Here is an 11,720-nt window from a genome sequence, read left to right as displayed (position 1 = left end):
GGCTCCTCCATCCATGGGATTTCCAGGCAAGAGTACTGGAGTCGGGTGCCTTCTCCGATGATGTGGTTACCCTCCTTCAAGCCTCAGCTCAAGCCTTTCCCTGACTGATCAGCTTAAAATCATAGGCAGCTGGAGATTCCCTCTGCTTAAGTATAATGAGTGAGAGAGGACGTGGAACAGCTAGAAACCATCCAGACTTCCTGCCAGTGTCTTGACAGTGTTTGGAAGCCCAGTGGGTTTTAAAAGAAGTCCAGCCGTGGGAACTTTTGTTCAAACGAAACATTAGCTGATAGAATGATTGGGTCCCTGGGGTTGTCTCCAGAACCCTGACCACTCCGAGGAGCTCAGTTGCACAGCCCACGGGGCTCCACGTGTTCTCCTAACTTCTCGTGGCCCTAGGAGATCCACTGAGCCCTCTTATCCACTGCTCTGCAGCTGGTGAGCGGAGGAATGGGCCTTGGCTGAGGCACCTTTGTAAGTCACAGGATTCTACTAAACTGGCTTAAGCAAGGTGGGTCGCAACACAGGGCAGGACAGCTTCATAAAGGCCTGTAGCCGAAAGGGACCCGGGCTCCCTCCCTATTATCTCCCTCCCTCCCTCGGTCTCCCTCTGACCTTCCCTCGCTCACTTTTTGATCAGTTGATTCCACCAGCAGCTGGCCCCAGGTCCTTACTTAAAACTGATTGCTGATGGGCCAGTTCCTTTCTCTCAGATGTGTTTTCAACTCTGCCTGCCTCCTGGGTTCCACATTCTGGACTAGAGACTATACATCTTTTGCCCGCTACAAACCCATGGCTGAGACCATCAAGGAGGACTGTTCACCCCTGTCAGTCAGTCACATTCTTGGCATCCTGTGGATTCCACCCCTGCCTGTCCTATGAGAAAGCAGAAGGGCATATGTGCAATTAAGAAACAGACTTGCAGATACAGAAAACAAAGTTATGGTTACCAAAGGGGGAAGGTGTGGGGGAGGGATAAACTAATAGTATGGAATTAACAGATATAAACTACTATACATAAATAGCAACAGGATTTACTGTGTAACACAGGGAACTATATCCAATATCTTGTAGTAACCTATGGTGGAAGAATAATCTGAAAAAATTATATGTAACTGATTCACTTTGCTATATACCTGAAACTAACACAATGTTGTAAATCAACTATACTTAAATTTTTAAAAGTGATGTTGCTATAGTTTTAACTCCGAATCTTCTCCAATTTATACAATTAAATTCCTGAACTTTGACATCTAATTGTCAGTAACATCATTTGTGCCATACTTCACAGCCCATAACTGCCTATCAGAGGGTCCCCACACCTCAACCTATAAATTCTCCTTCCAGGTGATTGAAGGGTTAGTAAAAAATAAAGGATGAGAGGATGCGTCCTAGTGTTGGCCTCTAAGTACTGAAGCGTACTGCATTTTTCAAAAATTAATTTTTTAATTAAAAATGTCGTTTTTTGGTTGCACTGGGTCTTCATTGCTAGTCGCCAGCTTTCTCTGCCTTCGGCCAGTGGGAGCCACGCTTTGCTGCAGTGCCCGGGCTTCTCACTGTGGAGGCTTCTCTTGCTGTGGAGCGCAGGCTCTAGGGCACGTGGCTTCGTAGTTGGGGCACAGGGACTCAGCTGTTGAGCCACACGGGGCTCGGTTGCTCCATAGTACGTGGGATCTTCCCAGACCAGAGACTGAACCCGTGGCCCCCAGCATTGGCAGGTGGACTCTCTGCCACATGGCCACCAGAGAAGTCCAGCTCTGTGCACTTTAAATTATACGTGGACAGCATGTGTGTGTGTTTGCATTTCAAGACTGCCTGAAAGAGTTTTGGCAGATCCAACCCCTGACCTCTGGCCACTTCTCCTCTGGGTGCAGATGGAAAGCAGGTGCTGTGACTTCAGAACAGAGGGAAACAATTATAGTTTTTTTTTTTCCCCTCCTCCTCCTTGAAGGAGACTCGCTTTTAATTTCCTATGTGATTATCCTGCTTATTGCTAAACATAAGCTGATCGCTGGTTCCTCTTTGATTTTTCCTTTCAACAAATCTCCTTTCCCACCTCTTTTCATTTTCATTGTTTTGTATTTAGCCCCAGATGGTTGAGAAAATAAGCAATGCGTGCAGCCACGCAAGCCTCACCACTCTTTTGGGTTGATGTCAGGCGTTGGGGCAGCAAATTTTCAGCCCCTTGGGAGATGAGAGAGAGAGAGAGAGAGAGAGAGAGAGAGAGAGAGAGAGGTTGGCACATTGACGGGCTCAATACTAATCTCCAACTTTGGGGGAGACAGCAGACCCTGTGTTTAACAGTTTGAGTTGAAGGGTCCTAGGAAGACCTCTGCTCCTCCCCATACCAGTTTTGCATATTCTGTTGCAGTGACTGAGATTCCCGTTCATTTATTCAACAAATATTTATTGAACATCTGCAGCTTGTCATATCTGTGGTTGGCACTAGGGATTCAGTGGTGAATAAAAGCAGCCATGGCCCCTGATCTCAAGCAACCTGACTTGTTTTTTGGCATGCTATTCAGCATGCAGTATCTTAGTTCCTGGAACAGGGATCGAACCTGTGCCCTGCACTGGGAGCGTGGAGTCTTCACCACTGAGCCGCCATGGAAGTTCCCCAGGCTGCCTCCTTTTAAATTGCAAAACCTTATCAAGAGGTTGCCTGTACCCCACTTTCATGACTTGATTGGTTTAATGGCTTTTGAGCTGTTGCAGAATTTCTGCAGCAGAGCAGAACCTGGGCTGGGATGGGGGCCTGGCAGGTTGTAATGATGCGCTCAAGGACATGAAATCTGCAATACATGGATGAGGGGCTGGGAAGCTAGGAGGGAGCATGAAATCGCAAGGCCCCGGCAGGGCGTGGTGTACCATAGTTGAGAAAACTGAAGCAGAAAGGACCTTTGAGATAATTAAATTAATCTCTTTCATTTTCATCTTGAGGACAACTGGGCTGAGGGCAGGTCCCACCAGTCATGAGTGTGACCTCCTTCTCTACCCTGAACACTCTGGTATCACACATTAAAGTCCCTTTCCAGCTCATGTAGCTGGCATCTTTCTTTGTTCACAGACCTCAATTATGTGCAGCCGGGCTGCTGGAGAGCTGTGAGCAGAAAGGTCAGCCATGTGGTGCCCCTGGTTAGTTCTGACTCAATGGCCTGGTCACTCCATCCACTGGTTCCTTGACTGTGGGCTTTGAATGAGCAGCATGCAGACTTCTCCCTGGGCTCCAGCTGCATGGGTCACTGTGCTTCCTGGCACTTAGTGACATGTGTGTGCATGCTCAGTCATGTCTGACTCTTTGCAACCCCATGAACTGTAGCCCACAAGGCTCCTCTGTCCATGGAATTCTCCAGGCAAGAATACTTGAGTGGGTTGCCATTTCCCTTCTCCAGGGGATCTTCCAAACCTGGGGATTGAACCTGGGTCTCTTGCATCTCCCGCAGTGGCAGATGGGTTCTTTACCACTGTGCCACCTACGAAGCAGAGATCACTCAAACCTTGGGCACAAAGGTGGCTCCAGCTGCCAATGGGAGCAACTTGAACTTGGACTTGGCTCAGCACCCCTCAGAGCCTGGTCCGGAGGAAGGACTGGGTGCTTCCTGGAGCACAGTAAGCCATTTTCAGGGTTCACTTTCCTGTTGCAGCCAAACCCTTCTGCTGATTCTTCCCACATAGTGCTCTGAGCTGAGGGCCTAAAGGGCTTGTCCAGCCCCTTGCTACTTCCTCAAACCCACTGCCCTAGTTCTGTCATCTGTTTTGTGTTCTGTTTTGTCATCTGTGCTGGTAATAGTTGGAGAGAGAAGTTCTCTGAATATCACCTAGGAAGGGGCTTCCTGTTGGAGCGTGTTGGCTTTCTAGGGCTGCTGTAACGAAGCATCACAAAGAAGAGGGCTTACAACGACAAAGGGGTTCTCTCATGGTCAAGGCGGCGGCAGGACCCCACTTCTTTGAAGAGCTAGGCAGAATCTGTCCCAGATTCTGTCCCTAGTCTATTTTAGGGCCTGGCGATGCAGGCGATCCTTGACCGGCAGCTATAGCCCTTTGACCTCTGCCTCCCTCGTCGCTTGACTATCTTCTCCTCTTGGGCCTGTGTTTCCCTTCCTCTTCTTATAAGGACACCAATCGTATTGGATTATGGAATAGGGTCACCCGACTCCAGCATGACTTCAGCTCTACCAGTGGCCCATGTAACAACCCTATTTCCAAATAAGGTCCCATTCTGAGGTGTGAAAGTGTTACTTGCTCAGTCGTGTCCGACTCTTTGTGATCCCATGGACTGTAGCCCGTCAGGCTCCACTGTCCATGCGATTCTCCAGGGAATTTTCCTGACCCAGGGATTGAACCCAGGTCTCCTATGTTGCAGACAGATTCTTTACTGTCTGAGTCACCAGGGAAGCCCATTCTGAGGTATAGGGGATTATAGCTTCAAAATATCTTTTGAGGGGACATAGATTAATCTATGGAGCTAACGAAATGAATGGAGGGGATGTGGGAGGATGTTTTGCCCCCAGGTGTATGTACCTCTCCATTATCTACACCCTGCGGCCAATGATCACCAAGGTGTGTGTGTGTGGGGCGGCGGGGCCGGGGGAGGGGGGGGTGGCCAGGATTTTGTAGGGACTGAGGCCCATGCTGCTTGAGGGCTGATTTTTTTTCCCAAACATTTATTGTCGTTCATTGGTTTATAATGTGTTAATTTCCACTGTGCAGCAAAGTGATTCAGTTATGCATATATACTCTTTTGCATATTCTTTTCCATTGTGGTTTATCACAGGATATTGAATATAGTTCACTATGCTGTACAGTAGCACCTTGTTGTTTATCCATCCAATATATAATAGTTTGTGTCTGCTAATCCCGAACTCCTAATCCTTCCCTCCCCATGGGGGTTCTCTCTAAGGAAAAGAGTACACAGTTATGAATACAAAAATAGGTATAAAGTTCTACCTATACCTATATCTACCTATAACTATAGATGGATACATCTATAGTTTATTTATTAAATTTTATGATGTTTTGACATCTTCCAAAACCTTTCTGGCTGAGGAGAGACTGCCATTCATGGGGGCTAGCCAATTCTTAGAGAGCAGGCCTTTGATATGTGAACTCACCAATGCAGAGTCAGAGCTTCTCTGCCTGGCCCTTGTATCCCAGAGGCGATATTTCTCTGCCTTAATCATTCAAGTATGTAGGGACAGACCTATGGCCCAAACCTGCTAGAACTGTTTAAACTTGCCAGTCCTGAGCCATTCACCCTTCCCCACCTCGCCTTTCCCATGGAAACCTCAATAAAGGCCGTGGTGTGATTACTTCCTCATTCCTGTCTTCTGACCCTGGTGCTTCCCCATGTGGCCCTGCATGGTGAACCCTGCCTCCTGTCCCCAGGACACGGGAGAACAATAAACTGTTTTCCTGAGCCTCTTCTCTGTCTCGTCTTGCGGCCACACCTGGCTGACCATTTCATAAAAAGAATACAAGAGTAAATGTTTATTTAGAATGAGAGAATAAATTATAATAAAACAAAAAACTTAAAAAGTTGACAAATACCACAAGCATCAGAAAATCCAGAACAATAATATGGACACTGTTGCTGTCCTGTGCGGATGCCCTTTACCGGATGGGCGATGGTGGGGTGGCTAGCCTAGCGGTATTCAGAGGAGGCCTGCTGCCGCTGTTCAGTTGCTCAGCCATGTCCAACTCTTTGCGACCCCATGGACTGCAGCATGCTACCAGGCTTCCCGGTCCTTCACCATGTCCTGGGGCTTGCTCAAACTCATGTGCATTGAGTTGGTGATGCCTTGGACTCATTGCGGCCTGGGGGCAGTGGTTATTCATGGAAAGTGAAAGTGAAAGTGTTAGTCGTTCAGTTGTGTATGACTCTTTGCAACCCCATGGACTACAGCCCACCGGGCTCCTCTGTCCATGGGATTTCCCAGGCAAGGATACTGGAGTGGGTTGCCATGCCCTCCTCCAGGGGATCTTCCTGACCCAGGGATTGAACCTGTGTCTCTTACGTCTCCTGTATTGCAGGTAGGTTCTTCACCACTAGCACCATCTGGGAAGCATCTCAATATTTTAACTGGTATGGCTGCATTGCTATATATGGGCCACATCCTCATGCTGGACATAAGAATAGCTCCTCCTTGTTCCCACATTGGCCTCCCCTTGGCCCAAAGTTAGGTCAGTGGGACTTGGTGGTACTGGCCATGGCTACAGGTGATGGAGAGGGAGCTCACCTGGGATGGCTTTCTGGGGTTTTCTATTCTAGGGAGAGGCGGTCTGCAGCAGACTATATGAGAAAACTACATTTATCCAGGAAATCAAAAGAACTGAACTATAATTCAAACATTATGAGGGGAGGCATGAAGGTCTTTAAAAGTCAGAGAGAGTTGGGACTTGATTTAGAAGGGAGTGCAGGGACAGCTGTTTCCCAAACACGATATTAGCCCACCTGCCTGGCAGCGAGTAGGGGCAGTTGAAAAGGGGAAAGGTGAGGAGGGAACTTACAGATTCAGTTTAGACTCATCCAGTGTAAGAGCTGGAAGGGAGTCTGATGGAGAAACAGAGGCCCAGAGCGGCAAAGTGACTTGCTGAATGTCATATGACTTCCTGTTTTGACTCAGGCTTTTAATAGGAATTCTCACTAAGACAGCTTTGGGCAATCCTTAAGGCAGGCTGCGAGAGCACTAGGCTTGGAGCTTTTTCTCATGTTCCTTTGTCAAGAACTTGGACACATGGTCACACCTAAGTGTAGAGGAGCCTGGGAAATGTGGTCAAAACCAGGTCATGATATGCTGGGCTATACTGCTAATACTCTGGAGGAGGGCAAAGGGATTTTGACTGACAGCTGGCATTCTCTGTCATGAGCTAGAAGAAGGTATGTGCAAAAAAAAAAAAAAAAATCTGCAAGGTTGTGGTTGCTATTAAGCTCTTCCAGGTTTGATTGGATTCAGTATCAACTCAATGGTGATGCACTTCAGAAAACTCAAAAAAACATAATAGGGGCAAGAAAGGGGAAGAGTGAACCGTGTGTTTATTAAGCACCTACTATGTGCTACCCAGCCCTGTGCTATCAATTGAGGGGATATCTAAGGAAAAGATGTTATCCCCATCCTCATGGGCCCTTAGAGTGTATAGTTTCCAAAACACACTTGGAAAATAAAGGACATCCAAACCATTTGTTGCAGACCAGGAATGCAACAGAAATCCTGGGCCAGACCTCGTTTCGGCCCATCCAGGCATCTGAGCACATACCAGGCTGGCTCTGTGCTGAGCTCTGGGGTTAAGAGAAGTCATGAGTCTGCCTTCCGGGGACACATAGTCTCATAGGGGAGGGTCACCCAGGAGTGTGACAAGCTATAAAACACGGTGGAGAGACTTCAGTGTCACCAGAGAGACCCAGATGGCATCACAGCTGGATTGGGGGTGGTGGAGGCAATCAGGAAAGGCTTCCTGGAAGAGGTGATGTTTGATCATGTCATCAGAAGAATGATCCAACTGGTTGTGAGGAGGTGAGGCTGAGGCATCCCGTGGGGAAAGAAGACAAGAGCAGAGTTGGGATGATGGGAGAGCACTGAGAGGATGGGATGTAGGAAGGAAATGTTGGTTTAGCTGTGGGACAGGCAGGATGTCTGGAAAGTGAGGGCTTTGCCTCTCCCTGTGGAAGCAAAGAGGACCAGCTCCTTTCTCCCTGGATGGTGGTGATGAGGCTGCAGAACGAGACCAGGCTCTGTTGGTTGGACACTCCCGCCTAGGACTGGGAGTCTGGAGGTTGACATGAGGAGGTGGAGACGCTGAGGGGTGGTTCATGGGGGCTGCAGGGATGTTGGATGATGGCAGCAGGGGTGGTGTCAGGGGTGGTTTCAGCAGTGGCATCCTGGTTGGACCACCCCCTGGTCCACGTGAGTTTATTTCTGCCCTTTGCTGGCTGACTTCCCAGTTTCCCATCGATTCTATGAGTGCCCCAGTGTCCTCAGAACAAGTTCTTTCTGCCTTAAATCAGACACAGTCACTTTCTGCTGTTGGCAACCCAGAACCCTGATGCAGAATGGTCAGCTGGAGCCATGGTCAGACGTAGGGTGAGGAGGAGTATGGACAGTGGGGAGCCATGGGAGGTACAGGAATGAAGTAGTGCCTTGATTGACAGATACAGGAAGAGTCAGTAGTAGACTGGAGCAGGGAGGAACAAAACTTCAAGGGCAAAGAGGAGACACAGTGAGAAATCATCAGTGGAGTAGAATTAGTTAGATTGACAGGTTTTTGCAACTGGTGGGATATGGCAGGACAGTGGGGAGAACTTTCCATAGAGACTCCACATCTATTTCCTCTCGATGGTCTTCTTAATAACCATCTCATCTGTTTCAATTTATGGTTGTGGAGGGAACGTTGTAGATGGAGGGGGGCCAGCCTTGCTCTCCAGCCTCATCTGGGAGGTGGCTCCCCCATGGAGCTGTCCTCTGCATGTAAGCAGACAGGAGGCTTAGGAAAGATTAGCTTTTAAGGGGAGGGGAAGAAAGTAACCCTTAATTCCTCCTTAATAACATATGTCAGTAGGTAACGTTTTCAATATGTCGCCGTGTCTGCAGTTCTGGTCAGCGGGTCACTATCATTTCTAAGCAATAAACAAAAGACTGCTTTTAATTACTTCTGTGGAATTGCCTGACCTATGCATGATTAAATATTCATTATGTAGAAAGAGGCATTTTCTTTGTATATAGATCTATATTAAATTTAGCTGGCAACCCGCTGACAGAATGGTACTAATAAATTTCTTGTAATAGGTCGCAGCTTGTCCTGGTTTCCCCAGCTCTTCTGTCTCCATCCCTCTCTCCAGATCCCTGCTTCTGTCTTGGCCCAGCTATCTCTACATCACTTAGAAAAACTGTGGTGAAATTCATACAACTTACATTTAAACGTTTTAATGTATGCAATTTAGTGGCATTTAGTGCCTTCACGCCTTCACAATGCTGTGTAACCCCAGCTCTCTCTAGCTTCAACAATTTTCACCCCCCACTCAGTAGAACACCCCAGGCCCATTAAGTAATCACGCCCTGCTCCTTCCTTCTCCTATCTCCTGTTGATCACTAATCCACTTTCTGTCTCTGCGGATTTGCCTATTCTGGATATTTTCTATAAAAGGAATCATATAACTTGTGAACTTTTGTGTCTGGCTTCTTTCACGCATGTTTTTGAGGTTCATCCGAATTTTAGCATGTGTTAGTTACTGTATATCTCTTTATAGCTGAATAATATTCCACTGTATGGATGTACCACAATTTGAATTCATCTACTAATGCATACTCTGGTCATTTCCACTTTTTGGTTATTATGAATAATGCTGCTGTGAACATTCATGTACAAGTTATATGTGGACATATGTTTTCATTTTTCTTGGGTACATACGAGTGGGATTGCTAGGCCACATATTAATTCTATGTTTAACTTTATAAGGAAATACCATTCTGTTTTTCACAGTAGCTGGACCAGTCTGTAACCCTAGCCCCCTGTGTAAGCAATGTTGTAAGGGTTTCTATTTCTCCACATGTTAACTAACTAAAAAATACTCATTTAAAAACATTCTAGTAGTGGGTTTGACTTGGTATTTCATTGAGGTTTTGATTTGCATTTTCTGAATGACCAATGAATGATGTTAAACATCTTTTCATGTACTTGTTGGCCATTTCTATATCTTTTTTGGAGAAATGCCTATTCCAATATCTTGCCCTTTTATTTTGTAATGGTTTTCACACTTAAAAATTATTTATTTCTATTTATTTGGCTGTGCCAGGTCTTAGTTGCAGCATGCAGGATCTTAGTTTTGCCCTGTGGATCTAGTTCCCCGATGAGGGATAGAATCCAGGCCTCCAGAATTGGGAGCATGGCGTCCTAGCCATTGGACTACTGGGTAAGTCCCTCTTGCTCTTTTATTAATTGGGTTGCTTATCTTGTTGTCCTTCTTTATACATTCTGGATATTTATCAAGCATATGGTTTACAAATACTTTCTCCCATTCTATGGGTTGTCTCTTCACATTTTGATAATGCCTTTATGCACAAAATTTTTAAATTTTGTGAGTCCAATTTACCAATCTTTTACTTTGCTATTCATGCTTTTAGTGTCAAGTCTAAAATTCGTTGCCAAATCCAATTCCATAAAGATTTACTCCTATGTTTTCTTCTAATTGTTTTTTATAAAGTTTTGACTCTTGAAGTTGTCCATCCATTTGAGTTAATTTCTGAATATAGAGTAAGGTGGAAAGCCCCTGGTTGTTCAGCAGTAAAGAAGCCTCCTGCTAATGCAGGAGATGCGGGTTTGATCCCTGGGTGGGGAAGAACCCCTGGAAAAGGAAATGGTTACCCACTCCAGTATTCTTGCCTGGGAAATCCCATGGACAGAAGAGCCTGGCGGGCTACCTGGGATTGCACAGTGTGACACAACTTAGCAACTAAGCTACAGCAATAAATATGGTGAAGTAAGGGTCTAACTCCATCCTTTTGCATATGAATATACAGTTGTCCTGGCACCTTTTGCTGAAGAGACTACTCTTTCCCCCACTGAATGAGCTTGGCACACTTGTCAGACATTCTGTCAATAATAATCTCTTTCTGTTTCTTTGTCTCCCTGTCTCTATCACGGGATCTTCCTGTTTCCACTGTTCTCTTATCTTGTAGACATATGTCTGCTGCTGCTGCTGCTAAGTCGCTTCAGTCGTGTCCCACTCTGTGCAACCCCAGAGACGGCAGCCCACCAGGCTCCCCCGTCCCTGGGATTCTCCAGGCAAGAACACTGGAGTGGGTTGCCATTTCCTTCTCCAATGCATGAAAGTGAAAAGTGAAAATGAAGTTGCTCAGTCGTGTCCGACTCCTAGCGACCCCATGGACTGCAGTACTCCAGGCTCCTCCATCCATGGGATCTTCCAGGCAAGAGTACTGAAGTGGGGTGCCATCGCCTTCTCCGAGACATACATCTACTTATCTACATTCCTTACCTGTTGTCTTCCTACTCTAGCATTATAAATGGAAGGGAAGTGATGGAATTTGGGTGTGCCCTGGGGAAAGTTATCAGCCAAATGAAGAGATGCCATGTAAGGAGGGGGCCTGCCATTGGCACAGAGAGGAGGAACAGCCTCAGGGCTGGAGTGGGAGGGGAGGGTAGGCCTGGTCTTTCCTTTTAAAACTGGATCTGGACTATGATGCATATATGTGTATTATTTCATTACATTCTGAATCTACCTCTTGATTTACCATTTCTTTTAGATGCTATGGAAAATTAACTGTATTAAATCAATAGATGATTTGAGTTTCTTAATTTTTTCCTTTCCTCCTTCATTCTCTCTAGTTCCCCTTGCCTATAACAACCTATTATTCAGGCATGGCCACACAAACAGAATGAAAACCACAATTACAGAAAACTAATCAAACAAATCACATGGATAATAGCCTTGTCTAACTCAGTGAAACTATGAGCCAAGCTGTGTAGGGCCACAAAAGACGGGTGCATAACGGTGGAGAGTTCAGATAAAACATGGTCCACTGGAGGAGGGGATGGCAAACCACTTCAGTATTCTTGCCTTGAGAATCCCATGAACAGTATGAAAAGGCAGAAAGATTTGACATGAAAGATGAACTCCCCAGGTCGGTAGGTGGCCAATATGCTACTGGAGATCAGTGGAGAAATAGCTCCAGAAAGAATGGAGAGACGGAGCCAAAGGAAAAACAACA

The sequence above is a fragment of the Oryx dammah genome, unplaced genomic scaffold, assembly GCF_014754425.2.
Source record: "Oryx dammah isolate SB20612 unplaced genomic scaffold, SCBI_Odam_1.1 HiC_scaffold_11209, whole genome shotgun sequence".
In the NCBI taxonomy this organism is placed as follows: domain Eukaryota; kingdom Metazoa; phylum Chordata; class Mammalia; order Artiodactyla; family Bovidae; genus Oryx; species Oryx dammah.
The sequence above is the reverse complement of the archived record's forward strand: the minus strand, read 5'-3'. Positions refer to the sequence as shown.